Source organism: Perca flavescens, chromosome 12 (genome assembly GCF_004354835.1).
Source record: "Perca flavescens isolate YP-PL-M2 chromosome 12, PFLA_1.0, whole genome shotgun sequence".
Classification (NCBI taxonomy): domain Eukaryota; kingdom Metazoa; phylum Chordata; class Actinopteri; order Perciformes; family Percidae; genus Perca; species Perca flavescens.
Window position 1 is genome coordinate 2,340,199 of NC_041342.1, and position 17,385 is coordinate 2,357,583.

Below are 17,385 nucleotides of genomic sequence, written 5' to 3' on the forward strand. Positions count from 1 at the left end.
TCTGACTTAAAGTGTCTGTTGCCAGGGAAACTTAGATGCTGTTTGTGAACCCACAGCTGTGTTGTACTGTGCTGGACTCAGTAAACTTTGCTTAACTGAACTCTTTGTGTTGATCATTGTGTTCTGGTAAACTTAATTAATTAATATTATTATTAATTAATAAATTGGAGTCTGATTTGACAGGCCTTAGGGCCTCATTTTAGACATAATTCCCTCTTCACAAATCAGTGCCCAAAGCTGCACAACAATCTCATTGACAGCCTAAAGATGTAAAGTTGTGTTTGATTAAATATTCCCAAAAAAATTGCAATGTAGGTTTTGCTTTTTTGACTCCAGGCACAGATCAGTACATGTTGATTCATCAATCTGGCTTTTCCATGGGTTTAGTAGTTCATTATAGACATATTTTGGACAATAATGTAAGTTGATAATGAAGTCCCAAAGCTATTGTTTAAGGCCTCAGTATGTTTCAAACAGAGTGCTTGTCGTGGCTGGGTTGGATCAGTGGTAGAGCAGGCGCACATGAGTACTGAGAGATTTATGCCTCGACGCAGAGGTCCATGATTTAAATCTGACCTGTGACGATTTCCTGCATGTCTGCCCCCTCTCTCTCACCTAGCTGTCTTGTCAAAAATTAAAGGCGGAAAAGCCCAAAAAATAATCTTTGCTTGTCATATGTTGAACAGCGTCTGAAACTCCTCTCTACAGTCGTCCTGTCTTCCTGCGCCCGGCAATTTATGTATCTTTCCAAACAATCCGACAATCACACCCAGTTTACCTTTCCCTGGTATGCAAAGGTTAGGAAGTAAGCAGGGTTTGAACTTCACTCTTAAACTCTCTTTTTTATTTATTGTTTTACATTCTTCACACAAAAACATTTGTGTGCGCTATTATCTCCATTTACTCGATTCTTTGTGTCTGGGTCCTCTCTGTGACGGCGGAGTTTTGCCTGCGTGGTCGGACACCACTTTGTAGGAACTACTTTTAGGTTTTAAGCATTTTCAATCCTTTAACTATACCAGGCAGTCACACAGGCAACACCTTAAATCTAAAAAGTATTTGTATAAGAACACAACTTGCCCACTCTTACACTAAGTGGTCAATAAATATTCTAAAATGATGAAGCGCTAAGTAACTGTGCAAACCGCATCATTAAAAAAGTTTAAGAAGTTTAGCTTCATAATTTAAGACTGTTATGGCTTCGGGAAAGAAGCTATTCCTGAATCTACTAGTCCTTGTTTTTAAACATCTGTAGCGTCTCCCTGAGGACAAGAGCTCAAACAGTGGGTGACCAGGGTGAGAACAGTCTTTTGTAATCTTGGTGGCTTTTGAGAGCAGTCTTAAGTTGGCAATTTCCTCTAATGAGGGAAGAAGACAACCAATGATCTTCTGTGCCGTGTTGATAACTCTCTGTATTTGTTTTTTGTCTGCTACAGAGCATCCAGCATACCACACAGTCACACAGTTCATCAGGATGCTCTCTATGGAGGAGCGGTAGAAGAGTACCAGTAGCTTCTCAGACAGGTCGTTTTTTTAGAAGTCTGAGGAAATACAGGCGCTGTTGTGCCTTCTTTACTACTGCCGTGGTATTATCCGTCCATGTCAGTTGGTCCGAGATGAGGGTTCCCAGGAATTTAAAGCTGTGAACCCTCTCTACAGAGTACCCGTTGATGAAAAGAGGGAGGTGGTTGGCATGGCACTTCCTGAAGTCTATGATTAGTTCTTTGGTTTTCCCGGTGTTGAGAGACAAGTTATTTTCTTTGCACCATGTGACCAATCGGTGGACCTCTGCTCTATAAGACGACTCATCTCCACCTGAAATGAGTCCGACAAGTGTGGTGTCGTTGGCAAACTTTATGATGGTGTTATTGGGGTGAGATGGGTTACAGTCATGTGTGTACAACGAGTACAACAGAGGACTCAACACACAGCCTTGAGGGGAGCCGGTGCTGAGAGTGAGGGTAGAAGATTTGTGGCAGCCGAGCTTCACACTTTGGGGCCGGTTGGTTAAAAAATCCAAAATCCAGTAACAGATATGAGAGGAAAGGCCAAGGTTAAACAGCTTTTTGATGAGGATGTCTGGGATGATTGTATTAAATGCCGAGCTATAATCTACAAAGAGCATCCTCACATTCCACTGTGCTCTAGGTGGTTTAGGGCTGTATGAAGGGCTATCATGATTGCATCGTCCGTCGACCTATTCGCTTTATAGGCAAACTGGTGTGGATCTAGAGTCGATGGGAGACTAGTTTTGATGTGGTTTAATACCACATGATAAAATCATGACCGCCCCATCCTTGGTAAGCCTGCTGGCTACACATCTCTCAGGGGAACTGACTCCTCCCAAACTACAACAGCTAAAGACAAGATCATAAGATGTGTATGCTTGTTATTCTCTAGCTGACTAACCATTGTTTATAGATATCCAATCTTCTGTTCGACCTCTGAGTTCCTCATGCAGTTAACCATGTCCTATTCTAATGGTCAGTCAGTGAAATGTTTGCCAGTCAGAAATGCCTGGATGGAATTTTGGGATTTGGCAATATGCAAGCCAGCATGGTTTTCTGGCTAATCAGACCCACAATCCTTTGCACGGCATATACTGTATGAGCAAGAGGGTCAAATTTCCAGGCGCAATGTTATGAAGAAGTATTATGTCCCAATTGTATGCATATCCTATGCATAATCCAGTCTGTTTGATCATTGGCCGCCTTGCCAGGGTGGGTGTGGCCTACCCGCGCCCCCGAGCTGAAAGGGTCTGTGGAAGCAGACTAAGGGCCGGGACACACAGGGCCGATAATTGGCCGTGGGACAGTCTGGCGAGGTCGGTGACTCGAGTCTGTTCGGTGTGTCCCGTGCCGTCGTCAGTCTTGGGGGCTGTCAGCATTCATTTTGGCCGAACTGACATGTTCAGTCGGGGGCAGGACAGTCAGGACTCACCCGGAAATGGCGAGTGGAATGAGCCTGACTAGAGGCAGTTTTTTGGACCTCGGGGACCCGACTGATCTGCTCGACTGGCTTTTCTGTCGACGGTCAGCCGCCTGGCTGGTGTGTCTCGGCTATAAGGGAGGCTGCTGTGGAGTGTGAGAGACTGACTGAGAGAGTCGGGGGCAGAGGATTGTGTTTCTGATTTAACTGACGTTTCCCCACAGAGTTTGTGTTAACGTTATGTCCACGTTTTGAATGTCAAACAAATGAAATGTCAACTGAGTGTCATAACACTACTAATTAAACGCTGCACCGACTGACAGGTTGAGAGGAACGGGCTAGTCAGCGTCAAAGCTGAGGACACACCGAGCCGAGGAACGCCAGGTAGGCCTCAAACCCTTACCTTCAGTCGGACGGCTAAGCGTTTAGCTTTTCCTAGTATCATATGTGCGAACAAAGCCAACTTCTGTTTTAATCCCTAGATGTAACAAGGGTAATCAAGTTCCCAGGGTTGGTTGTGCTGTGACAATACTAAAAGTAAAAAGAAGTATGCAAGTTGGATCTTGGCGGATGTCAATTAAAAAAGAGGTTGGAAGATTTAGGACAGGTGAAAGGCAATGAAAAGTAAGAGACCGAGTTTAAACAGAGCAAAAAAGTCACTGGGTCTGCAGAGAATATTAATCAGATTGCTCAACAGCCTCACAGCGTCGGTTTAAGAGCACCTTGACTCTCTCCACCTCTCTTTCTTAATAGGAGATAACGACAGTTTAATCTCTAATGGAAAAATAACGGTCCGTGGAGAAACAGAGCTAATCTTTGACAGAGAAATAGCAGCGGAGGACAACTGTTTAAACATGGCTGCCGACGGACGACCTGTACTTTTAGAAGGATTATCCTCGCACTGGTCGCATTCTGTCTCCAAAACGTTTCCAGCTTTTCCTCTCCGTCTGCCTCCACACAGAGGAGTCAGTGTTTGTTCTGATACCTATCAGTTATTGCGGCCAAGCCATCTCGCAGCCTCGCTATCCAATAATAAATTGATTTTCTAAAAATGTTTTAGTTTCCCCTCTGCACGCTCTCATCAGGCTGGCGGAGTGCTGTGAGGAAGAGGCTGCAGGCCTTCGACAGACAACCTCGACAATCTTTTGTCTTCAAAAAACCCTGCCGGCTATAATTCCCTCTGATAAACATAAGCATTGATCATTTGGAGTTTATGCTCTGTTCAGCACACCTCATGTTTCAGGCTGTGAATACACTGTGGTTCATTTGTATTCCACGTACTCATTTCTGTATGCACCACATTAGTCTATATCGACAACGTTTCATTCACGGGATTGTTCCACCGTATAGCCCTGATTTTCAGCTGGATATCCGTCCCCTTCCTTTTTCTTTGTGTTGGCGTTCTAACCTCCGGTGGATTTGTGAGGACTATGGTTAACTGCTCCTCAGATCTCTGCAGGGTAAGTCCAGACAGCTAGCTAGACTATCTGTCCAATCGGAGTTTTCTGTTGCACGACTGAAACTACTTTTGAACGTACACATGTTCCTTCCTGAGACTATTTTGCAGAGCCCCGGTCGCTGAGTCCAAAGCTTAGCTCCGCCCAAGACAATTGTGATTGGTTTAAAGAAATGCCAATAAACCAGAGCACGTTTTTCTCCCATCCCAGAATGCTGTGTGGACTCGCCAGACCTTCCTTTCTAAAGGTCTAACAATGTGAGACTACCACCACGTTAACTGCTGCTGTATAAGATCAGTGTAGGAAGATTTGTGGGCTAGATGGGTGGGTTTTAAAACACAGGGCTTTCAAGCAGGGGGAGTGGAGTCCATGCCCCTGGAAGAAATTAAGGAGAAAACACAAGACTTTCAGACAGTCAGTTCTACTTAAGTGGACCGGTGTTTTAACACAAATCTTTTTTCTAACCTTTATTAAGCTATTTTGATGTTTGATGTCACTGCATGACACTCACATTTTGTCGGCTTAACTTAACTGCAACAGCCTCTAAAATGACTGTCCCCTCACGGTGCTCACAGGGGCTCACAGTCACCTTTTCTCGGCTAAATTGAACTGTAAAGAGCGCCAAACTTTGCCGGTAGAACATCACATGAAAAGTTTTCGTACGATATCATACACAACCGTTCATGAGAATGCGTTGCATGTTTACTGATGTTCATACTGTAGTGTGACTGTTTATTTGTTTATTTGTTTATTTATTGAGGATCCCATTAGCTGAAAGTCTGTGCAATCAGCTAGTCTCCCTGGGGTCCATTCTAAAAAAAATTACATTACATTACAACAACAATATACACATTGCAATCCTAACAAAATCGCATATACCCATTTCATATCTATACATACATACACAAACACATACATACATACAATCTAATTTCCATTCATAGTAGGACTAAATGTTAATACAATATTAATATAATTACTTTAATCAAAACATATATATACCTACATCAACACAAAACATCTAAATTTCTTTTAAATGACTGCTTATTACAAAGCTGACGCACTTCAATAGGAATGTTATTCCAGATGACAATAGCTCTATACAGGACAGTTTTCTTCATAAAATTAGTTTTTGGATAGGGGATTGTTATATGACCAGTATTTGCCTTTCTGGTGTTATGATTATGCACGGAGTTGCAATACACTAATTGATTAAACTGAGAAATAGGCATTTTCATTGTCAATGTGTTATATATCATAGTACCTAAAGTAACTGTTATTCTTTGGTGTAAAGTGAGCCAAGAAAGAGTGGAATACATCTGATCTCTACTTGTTTTAATTGAGCAGCCCAGTACAAGTCTCACTGCCTTATTTTGCGCGACCTGAATTTTAGTTAAGTCCTTTTTAGTTGCAGAGGACCACACCTTGGTGCAGTATGACAAATGACATAATATTAATTACTCTGTTACTATTTTTAAAGCTTCCTGATTTACATATTGACATTTTTTTGTTATCGCAGTGCCACATCCTATTCTGTTAACAATCGTATTTATATGTTCTGTTCATGAGAGACTACTATCAATAACCAAACCTAACAGTTTAGCCTTTTGTACTTGTTGTATTCTTTGTCCAGCTATTTGTAACTTTAATTCCGATCCTAGCCTCAAGTTTTGTTTTGATCCGATGATCATACTATTTGTTTTGGATATATTTAATGCTAATTTGTTTCCACTAACCCACTTATACACTGAATCTAATTCTCTAGACAGAACATGATTAATTTTATCACATGAATCTGAAGCAGTTGAGTCATCTGCAAACGTTGTCATTGATGCTTTTTTAACAGTTAAGGGCAAATCGTTAATAAAAACCGAAAACAAAAGAGGACCCAAGCAACTTCCTTGTGATAAAACCACAAACTAAACTTTTGTAATTAGATAAAGAACCATTATAACCAACTGTGTTGGTTGCTTACATTTGTTTACATTTCCCTAATGAGCAAAACACCATTTTTACTTTCAGCAGCAAATCAGAATGTATGACGATCTTATAATGTCTCTTATTAAGGCCTATTCACACAGAAATAGGTTACTGAGCATCAATTAGCGCTTTTTGAGCTGATGTATTTAAGTGGAAGATGTGACTGGCAGCTTTGGGGCAGTGGTCCGACATGCCAGGTGTTTTGATGTTTAACGCGAGGTCAATAAGCGTTAATAGCTTCCCATTCAGACAGAAATGCAAGGTGTATGATAGAAGTATCACAAGAAGGAAGGAGCACGAGACAAGTTTGACCATATGCATTCTTTTGAAAAGTCGGGAATCATTGTCACATCACCTCACCTCCTCTCATACTATCATAAATAAAGGCAAACTTGCCTAAAAATCTTTATTTGAACCATTTAAACAACGGAGGGTCGCCGGTTCAAGTCCCCGTACGGACCAAGTATGGAGTGTGGACTGGCAGCTGCTGAGATGCCCTTGAGCAAGGCACCGAACCCCCAACTGCTTGGGGAGCCTGTTCATGGGCAGCCTCCTCACTCTGACATCTCTCCATTAGTGCATGTGTACTTTGGGCCTGTGTGTAATGTGTAAAAATGTACTTTCCCCTTAGGGATCATTGAAGTATGTTTTCTTCTATAGCAGGGGTGGTGCAGGTTTTATTTCCAACTAATCACCTGATGACATCCCACATATGCCAGTTTGTGCCGGTTTGTGTGGCAAGTAAACCAAAAACCATGTGGGGTGGCCTGATGGCTGAGAGGTTATTGGTACATGTCCATATATGCGTTGTTTTCAGGGAAGGGATCCCCCGCTTCCCAGCATTGCATGCGAGTGGGCTTGCAACCAGCAGTTGTCAGTTTCTCTTCACTGACCTCTCACAAGCAAATAAAACAGTCTACACCCTCCTACAACCGCCATGGCGGCAGCGTCACGTGGGGATTTCAAAACCGACCATATTTTAAGAAAATGGCGAATAACGAAATATCGAAACGTGTTCCTGAAAACATCTATAGGCCATGCCGTTACTGAATCTGTCTTCATTTCAATGATTTACATCAGCTTTTGAGAGGCGTCGAGCTGCTCCTCATTTGCATGAAGTTGGCTAGATTCAACTTTATGCAAATGAGGAGCTTCTCCAAAGTCCCCGAAACGCTACCAGAATACATTGCATTGCTGCTCCCATAGAAATGAATGAGTACACGTGGAAATGGCACTGACAATGGACACGTCCCATAATCCATCAGGAGTGGCAGCGTCTATAGTTTGTGTCCAACCAGGTACATTTGTTGCAAGCCCTCTCTCTCCCCTTGTTTTCTGTCACCTATCTACAGTCTGATAACCAATAAAGGCATAAAATGCCTAATAAACACACATTTGACACGGCTTGTCTTGGCTTAATCCAAATGAAAAGGTACTGTGCTTTTTCTGCCAACACTTAGTTGTGAAATCATCTCTCCTGCTGCTCTTTCATTATCAGCTGATAGAGATTTAATGAAACCTGCCGCCTCATGAGTCGCCTGTACTCCATTTACTGTAAGTGGGCTTCCCCGACCTCGGCGCTGTGTAACAGGCTGCATGCTGGCACAGGCAAATGAAAACCTGCAGACTCTTTATTTTACATGGCTGGCCACCCCAGAACTAGATTATGCATTATACTCTACAATAAAAGCACAAACTGTGATCCAACTAATAGACTAACAGGTCTATTAACACAAGGACCAAAAATAGTGAAAAACTACATGTAATGTATCAATTCTGTTTTTTATTAGTTTATTCTTGACCTTTGGAAACTAAGATTAAAGGTCCATTTACAAGCTTTTTACCGCATCACACATTATTGGTGAGATGGATAAATTAAAGGAAATGACGGCTTCAATTTCACTGAAATAGTTATTTCATATGATTTCAATCAAAAAGCCCACACATGAATGGAATGAAGTGTGATTATTAGACCTCCGCCAGATGAAGGAAAGTGAAGAGGAGGGGAGTGATCGCAGACTGACTCTCATCTTTAAATGCTGCAGGTGGGCTGATAATAAGCAGGACACACTCTGCCATCTAATTACTCATCTGATTGAATTCAAACTCTGCAGTGAGAAACATCTCCACAGCCGCTCGGATTATAAACTGAAGGTGGGCTGGATAATTACCAGCAGCCTGCTATGAGAGAAGAGATCTCTTCCCTCCAGCACAGCGTCATGACAAAAAATGAAGGCGAAGCAGAGAGAAAGTCCACTGTTACTCTACTGCTGTGTGATGAGACGAGATCCTCTAATATCTACATATTTCTTCACACAACAGCCAACAGGAGGTCATCATGAACTAAAATCTGTTCCACTGCGTGTTCTCTGTGAGCCACCAGGACATTATAAGACAGAAATGGGAGCAGCTTGAGTCCCAAAAGGGAAACAAACCTGGAGGTAGTCAGCCAACAGTTGTCGTGTAGGCAAACAACTCAAACTCAGTCCAACGGAACACAGCAAAGTCAACAGACACTGAAGCCTGCTGTGTATAAGCACTGAAAGAGATATTTTGCTGATTCAAATCCAACTCTGTGTTGTGGCAGTGTGTGCAGATGAACAGTTTGTGGCTCCATGGCTGCAGCGCACCGAGCTCTCAGCAGAGAAGCGAAGGGTCGCCTTTTAAATGACAGAACTGGATATTTCTAACACAGATGTTAAGCTTTTGTACTGATAATTCACCCAGGAGAGTTTCTTGCTGATCTGCGACGTGCTCTAACTGTAAGTCACATAGCTTCATCATGAGGAAAAGTAATGTAGCCTGAAATAGCCACACCTATACACAGCAGGGTTTTCAGAAGTTATTTCAGAAGAGTTTCTTCATTAAAGGGGTGATAGAATGATTATATATAGTATTTCACACTGTTCCTTATGGTCTCCTAATGGGGTGTGTAACATTGGTTGGGCTGAAAATGGCCTGGTTGATATTTTATTGGCCCTTATGCATCCCTGTGTTTTGGCCCTATTTGTAACAAGAGCTTTTCTTCCAAATATGGTATGCTCGTGAATATTTAGATGAGCTGCGCGCTGATTGGTTGAGCAAATTGCCATAGGCAGACATTAGAGATGCGCGCTGATTGGTTGAGCGAATCCCCAATACACACACATTAGAGAAGCGACAGAATCTCATATTCCAGACACTGCAATGTTTCATTACCAAATTCACTTCTGAGACTTTTTTTATGTGAGAAATCAACTATATAAAGCTCAAATATGGGCCGTTTTACGAAAATTTATGGCTAATTGCAAATATGGTAAGACTGTGTGTCGGACTTCAGCGGCGGTGCTGCTGCCTCCTTTTGGTTTCGTTAGCTGCAACTGTCCCTACAATCCTATGTGTACAGATTGCGGCTAGTTAGCTTCATTTTTGGTCGTAATTCGAGTATATTAACAGTTTTAATTTCGTCACGCCACTTACACATCTAACTAAATGTCTTATAAAGCTAACAACGGTGTCCGATTTCAAGTTAATGAATATTTGTGAACTGTAAGGGTTTCGTTAGCTGCGACAGTCCCTACAATCCTATATGTACAAGATTGCGGCTAGTAAGCTAGCTTCATTTTTTGTTGTAATTCGAGTATATTTACAGTTTGAATTTCATCACGCCAGTTACACAACGTCTAACTAAATGTTTTATAAAGTTAACAACGGTGTCCGATTTCAAGTTAATGAATATTTGTGAGCTGTAAGGGTTTCGTTAGCTGCGACTGTCCCTTCAATCTTAGCTGTGTGTAGCTACAAATCACGGATAGTTAGCTTCATTTTTGGCGTAATTCCGAGTATATTTACAGTTTGAATTTTGTCAAGCCAGTTATACAACATCTAACTAAATGTCTTATAAAGCTAACAACGGTGTCCGATTTTAAGTTAATGAATTTTTGTGAATTCCAGAGGAATTCTAAGAAGAGGCTAGCTATAGCTAGCATCCTCTAGCTATAGCTCCATCCAGCCGCAGGCTCTATCAATGAGACTCGCGGACAAGAGGCGTGTATTTCACCGATCGTTTGTTTAAATAACTCAACACATTATAATTACACACATTATAAGATTAACTGGAACCTGTGGTAAGAGATTGCTGGCGTAATAAGCTCTCTGACCGCGCTCTGACACACACACCTGGCATTAGGAAGAGGGGAGCTGCAGGCCCTGGAGCTCTGTCAGAGCACCAGCGTGTAGTAGTCCATTTGCCAAAAACCGGTGACTTTGCACGGGTATGGAGTGCTGTAAGCTGCCAGTCGTAACGGAGCTCAATCGACCTCACAGCAGGCCGGGGTGTGTAAAGGAAGGCAGGCTGGGCGGCGAGGCAGCAACACAGGCAGCACCGGCGCTGAACTCCGACACACAGTCGGAGAAAAATTTGCAATTAGCCATCCATTTTAGTAAAATGGCCCATATTTGAGCTTTACATAGTGGATTTCTTGCATAAAAAAGTTTCAGAAGTGAATTTTGTAATGGAATAGCAGAGATCTGCGTGACCTAGATTCGGAAGACTACCTGATCTCAGGTCAGTTGTGTAGCCTATGTAAATGTTGGGGCGTGACCGTTCTCTTAATACACCCATGGGCTGACAAAGGTTCCGGTTTTTGGGAGGTTGACGTCAACTTCCAGCTTTGTTGGGATTCGCGTTTTCAGCGGCAGTTTCAAAATATGAGATTTTCATAGTAAAAGGGTGTCAGTGGGACTTTGAGCTTCTATGTATGTCCTATTTACCCACCGAACTGTCGTTATTCAACTATGACAGGGTAAAATCGGTTTTGCATTCTATCACACCTTTAAGGGGTCTTGTTAGTTTGTCTACCCATATTAGGCTCACCTACACTGTGAGGAACACGAGAGTGAATCGATTAAATCAGCACAGAGACGTTAAAGACGGAGCTGACAGACAGAAAACTTTATTAGATAGTTTATTAAAACTTGCTGTTACATAGAGGAGCATCATTTTCAACACTGCAACAGGGACACAGCATTGAGCAATGAGATGGACTGAATACATAGAGATGTGACTGGGTTCTCTGTGGGAAATATTAAATAAAACCATGTCAAGAATCAATTTAGTACTTTTCATTCGGTGCCATTTAGAGCCCTGAAGACATCACAATATAAAGGTACAGTATATGATCTACTGATTTATAGACAAAATATAAGCTGTTGCATGATCACCATAATGCAGTAATACTACAGCACCAGTGGATGTATGAACTATTTACAATCTCAGTGATTTTATTTGCTCAGCAAGTTTTTAAGAAGATTTGGATGGTGCAACAAGACAGGCCTGCTTGGTTCTTGGTTCGGGGAATGATTGTAAAGATTTATAAAGAATATGTTTAAGGCATTTCCTCTCTAACTGGGACGTTTTGGGACTGATTGGTGGGATTACTGTGGACGAAGTACACAAGGAGATACACTGGTAAGAGCCAATGACCATGTACCAGCTAATTTAAATAGCTCACATGACTGTATTGTGTCAACAGTTAACTTAATTTAATATTGAATGTGGAGTTTTCTTTTGCGGGGTGCAAATGTTCCACCAGAAAAAGTTCCTTCCTGAGACTATGTTGCAGAGCCTCCGTCGCTGCCTCTGGAGTTTAGCGGTGCCCAAAATGATTGTGATTGGTTTAATGAAATGCAAACTACTGTGGTGTAACCAGACCTTATTGCACAGAGCTGTGGAGATAGGACTGGCACTGCGTAGTCTATATCCACAACGTTCCACTTCTGGGAATGCTCCGGTGCCGGCGGAAATTCCACCGGATGTCATTCTTTCTGGCCGGATGTCTGTCCCCTTCCTCTTTCTTCGTGTTGGCGTTCTAACCTCCGGTGGATTTGTGAGGACTATGGTTAACTGCTCCTCAGATCTCTGCAGGGTAAATCCAGACAGCTAGCTAGACTATCTGTCCAATCTGAGTTTTCTGTTGCACGACTAAAACTACTTTTGAACGTCCACGTGTTCCACCAAAACAAGTTCCTTCCCGAGACTATTTAGCAGAGACACTGTGGCTCCGTCCGGTGCTTAGCACCGCCCAAGAAGATTGTGATTGGTTTAAAGAAATGCCAATAAACCAGAGCATTTTTCACCTATCCATGAATGCTGTGTGGACTAGACCTTCCTCCACAGCTCTGTGGAGGAAGGTCTGGCAACGTGAGACTAGGCAATGCGAGACTATTTCAACACAGAGGCAGCTCTGTGCACTAGCTTCCACCACGGTGTGAATTGGAATAATCCCATGAGCTGCATGAACGCCCCTCAGATTAAATGTGTTGATTCAGCAACATCAAAGAGTTTTCAAATGCTATCTTACAATGATATATTCAACTTCAAATGCTGTGTCCCACTGGTATTTATCATCCTAATCAGCCACATAAACTGTACACTGCACTGCCAACAGACGCGACCGAATCTTTTATCCCATTCCGATTCTAGTTTGGCAGTAGATTAGTCGATCCTTTACGCTGTTGGAGTTTTCTTCACTTTGATGTCGCTGATGATGCTGAAGATGTGAGTTCTCGGCTTCACATCTCGTCTCTGATAACAACCACCATGGGGAGATTTGAATGAATCAACCAGGGATCACTAATCTGAGGCGGTTGAATCGTCTCAGGCGTCTTGAGGGTTTAAACAAGCTAAGTGACTCTTCACCGAGGATCACTTTGATATCCTCTGCTCCTGGATGCTCCACTGCTCTACATTACTCTCTCATCTGCAGAACGTTAACATCTATTAGAAATGTCAGTGCTGATGGATGTGTATCCTCCTACACTGCGGGTTTGAAGGAGCAAATATAAAAGATGCAAGTTTATGTAAATTGTCGTGGTTGTTGAGGGGGAAGTCTTTGCTGCGTGTCAGCTTCATTTAACAAAAAGGAACGAAAGAGCTCCGTGGTTTCAATTCTTTTGAAAAGAATCCCACCACAACTGATGCATATTTCCTTTCAATTTGCTGTGGAGACACACTTTGGCTCCACAACATGTAAATGTAAGAACAAAGTGGTTCACAAGCACAATTAGAGTGTATCCTGCTAACATTTATTCCTCTGGTTGAATCATCTGCAAAGCACAAAAACCTCCAGCTACAATGAAAATCTTTTGAAAAACACAATTTTTTTTTTAAAATTTTCATCAAAGAGGATTTTGTTAATAACCAAACAGCCAGAATATGGGTCCAATCTGGATATTTCTATGGCATGTCATTCACACTCACAACATCACGACAGTTACACTGAACACACTACAACCTTAAACGGTGCATTGTCAGAGAGTCACCACTTCCCCTCAAGAAAATCACTTCTTAGACGATAAGGCTGCCGTTGTTCTGGTTTTTCCCCCTACGTCAACAAATCTCATCAAAAGACCAAATTCAACAATGTGGTAATCAGTATCTCCATAGTATCTGATTCTGTGGCCTCAGTCCTAAACCCTTTGCTTCCTTCTGAAGATGTAAATATTAGATATAAAAGCAGGTCACAAATATATAGTTTTAAGGTTTAATAATTTCCTCAAACAATTGGTCACTAGTTAAGCAAATGTTTCCCAATCGGAAATAAATAATGCATTTTTTTAATATTTATTATGGCCAGTTCCACCATGACATGTAGAAAACTGTCACAGGTCAGACTCAAACCCTAGACCTTCTGCGTGGAGGAATAAACATCTATATATGCGCGCCTGCTCTACCAACTGAGCTAACCGGCCACAAAAAACTATGCATTTGTTGGGGACTATTTTCAGCAGCGGAGGAACATTTTGGCTCACTGCGGTGATGGAGCGGTGTGGCACAGAGAAATAAGCTACATATATCAGGTGTTGGCTACACAGACAAAACTTGTTAGTAGGGGCAATTGATATTTGCTTTGTTGATTATAGTTTGTTTTAGTCTTTTCGTAGGATTTGATGGATTTGATGACAATAAGGAAATTGCAGAATATCACCTGCCTTAAATCGTAAACTGTCGCCAAAGTTTAAAAAGCATATTTAGGACAGAATCGACACTTTTAAGATTTACCGTATTTTTGTTTTTCTGTCAAATGGCCTTTTGAATGGGAGTGCTAGGGGCACTTTTATGCTAGCCTCAAAATAGCTATTTTAATAACTTCGAGCAAAGTTTCATGTTGTGTCGAGCCTTCTTAGTGTTTTAAAAATAGCTATTTTGAGGCTAGCATAAAAGTGCCCCTAGCACTCCCATTTGTCCGAGGTTTCTTCCTGAGAGGGAGTTCCTCACCACTGTCGGGGGAATTACTGGAATTGTTGGGTCTTTGTAAATTATAGCGTGTGGTCTAGACCTACTCTATCTGTAAAGTGTCTCGAGATAATTCTTGTTATGAATTGATACTATAAATTGAATTGAATTGTTTAGACTCCACAACATTCAGGAAGTGTCATCTTTTAAGAGCAGATACAATACAAAGGGGAGTTCATTTATAGCTGACTGCTTGAATTTGTTGATGAAAACCATGTGTAGTAATATATACGTAATATTGAGGAGGTGACAATTTTAATGGTTGACAGGATAATTGAATTTGGATCGAATGGTGACACCAGTGAAGATTCACACCCCTAGTTTGCAGACTGTTATGATAGAGGAGTTGATGGTTCAAACACAGCTTGCTTAGTGACAGTTACCTACTTCAGACAAACTGTCACTTAATGAAATGATGTACAATCAATGTGAGATTGAACAAAAGGGTCTAGAATACAGGTGCCAATGTAAAAATGTGATATACTGTTGCCTGTAAAAGTTTTGACACATCAGAAAAGTTGTTGTTCACAGTGACACTATGCTGAGGCTGAAGGTTTCCTCACACATTTTGCACACACCACTGCAGGCGTCAGCGACTCGTTGCTAACGTTACACCCTGTTCTCTCTGAATGCTGTCAGGAAATATTCAACGTTTCCTCTCTGGATCTTGATAAACATTTTATTTTGCTGTATTGTTATGCAGTGTGCTCCAGCTGAGCTCTGCGAGATTGTCTGGCTGTCAAGGTTACCTGTTGAGTTCCTCTTAGCAATCGAGTGCTGCACTGCAGTCAGTTCTGCCGCAGGATGGAGGACAGTCGCTGCCTCTGGTTCTCCAAAGAATCAACTCTTTGGAATCAAGGATGTGGCAAAAGCCCTATTCACACGGGATAAGTATCTGGGGAACTTGTGTCATATAGAAATCACCCCCCCACATCTGAGTTTTGTGTGGTGGATTCGCACTGGATAAGTGAAGTCTGCTTTTATTTGAAATTACTGACATATCTGTACCCCGAGAGATGGCTACCCAGAGGCGCGCGGAGGCAGGTCAGGGCGAGGCTGCCGCACCGCACTTGGGTCGGGGTTCCGTATCTTTTTAGGCCAGGCCCAATTGAATTGAATTGTTGTATCAAGAATGCCTCACACATGAAAAGACATCAAATACAATCGAGGATAAAAACACAATAAAGTCCAGGACTTATTTCCGCTTTGGTCCTCAACACATAACATCAGGACAAGACAAGACACTTACAGAGTGTGTGATAATCAATGACATAACAGAAAAACATTTTTCTTAACCCCTTAACGCCGACTGTCGCTAATTTGCATCCAACCCCTTCCATTCCGACTGCAGGCGAGATAGCGTGTGTATTCCCCCCAATGCCGGTTTGTTTAGATGCGATACATACCTAGGAACCTTTTGCATGCGCTGGTTTCTCGTAGGACCGGTTGGAGTGGGAGATACATCCGGTTCACGGAAGCGAAATTAACCCTAACCCCTAACCCTAACCCTACCCCTACACCTAATCCTACCCCTAAACCTAACCCTACCCCTAACCCTAAAGAAACTACTGTCAATGTTAGGGAGTAGGAGAGTGTTTTCTTTCTTGCCGTTGTCAAGATACATGTATTTGTCATTTACAGTTTAGAAGTTCTAACAACTTTGTGACATGAATGAAATCTACTATGTGTTTTATTAATTTTACCATTTTGTAAAGAATTTTACCATAATGCCTGTTGTCGCTAATTTGCATCATACCTAAATTTATATCTATTCCATATGCTATAGACAAATTAACAATCTCAACTTAATTTAGCATCAGCTTGGAGCCAGAAACACACATAATATTTTGTTTGTATAATTGTGAATAAATTCCGGCGTCAAGGGGTTAAATAATAATTAAAAAAAACGGTTACTGGCCCCCTGCTCTATTGCGCTACCCTCTCTACTAACCAGGCCCTGATTCTTTTTTTGAAAGAGTTCATGCTGGAAATGACTTTAACTTGCCGGTCTAACTTGCCACTATATAGGCAAAGGTTCCTTTCCCTAACATTGTCTTAAATTTAGGGTTACCGGAGGCGCATACCCTATCCTGTCAGGCAGTGGTCCAGGCTAGGTTGGTCATAAAACGGGGTGTTCACAGCCCCCCACCATCCCATATCCATCTTCGCAAGAGGGATGAAAAAGACCTTGAAAAAAATGATGTACGACCCTGCCAAATCACAGACACGTTGATTCGCACGGGACTGATATTACTACAGGACCTCGGTGTTCGGCAAAATACGGTAGCTCATTTGTGGGGGAATTTTTACTTCACAAATTACTGACAAGGCCGATTCGCACACGAGATTAAGATCACAGACAACCTCCGTAATTATTACAAATGACTAGTGGTCACCAGGTAGTACTGGTCCCGTGCAATAGAGGGCTAAAGACAACACTGTGTGGCTTTAGCTGATGTAAGGTGGGGAACAAACGAACAAACACACAAACAAAGAGTTGAATAATGCACTTTGAAGTTTTAGCAACTTTTGTCATTAAATTCCCATCAGTGCTCTGGAGTCCTGCAGAGAGAAGGAGTGTGTTTGATAACCAGCTGCGGTCGATCCTCTCTCTGCTTCTCATCCAGCGCTCTTTACACATGAGTTGAATTAACACATGGGGGGGGGGGGGATTTCTTCATCTTCAACATGTGTGAATAGCACAATTGCTGTTTTTATTAAATCCATGTCGGCTTGAAGATGTTT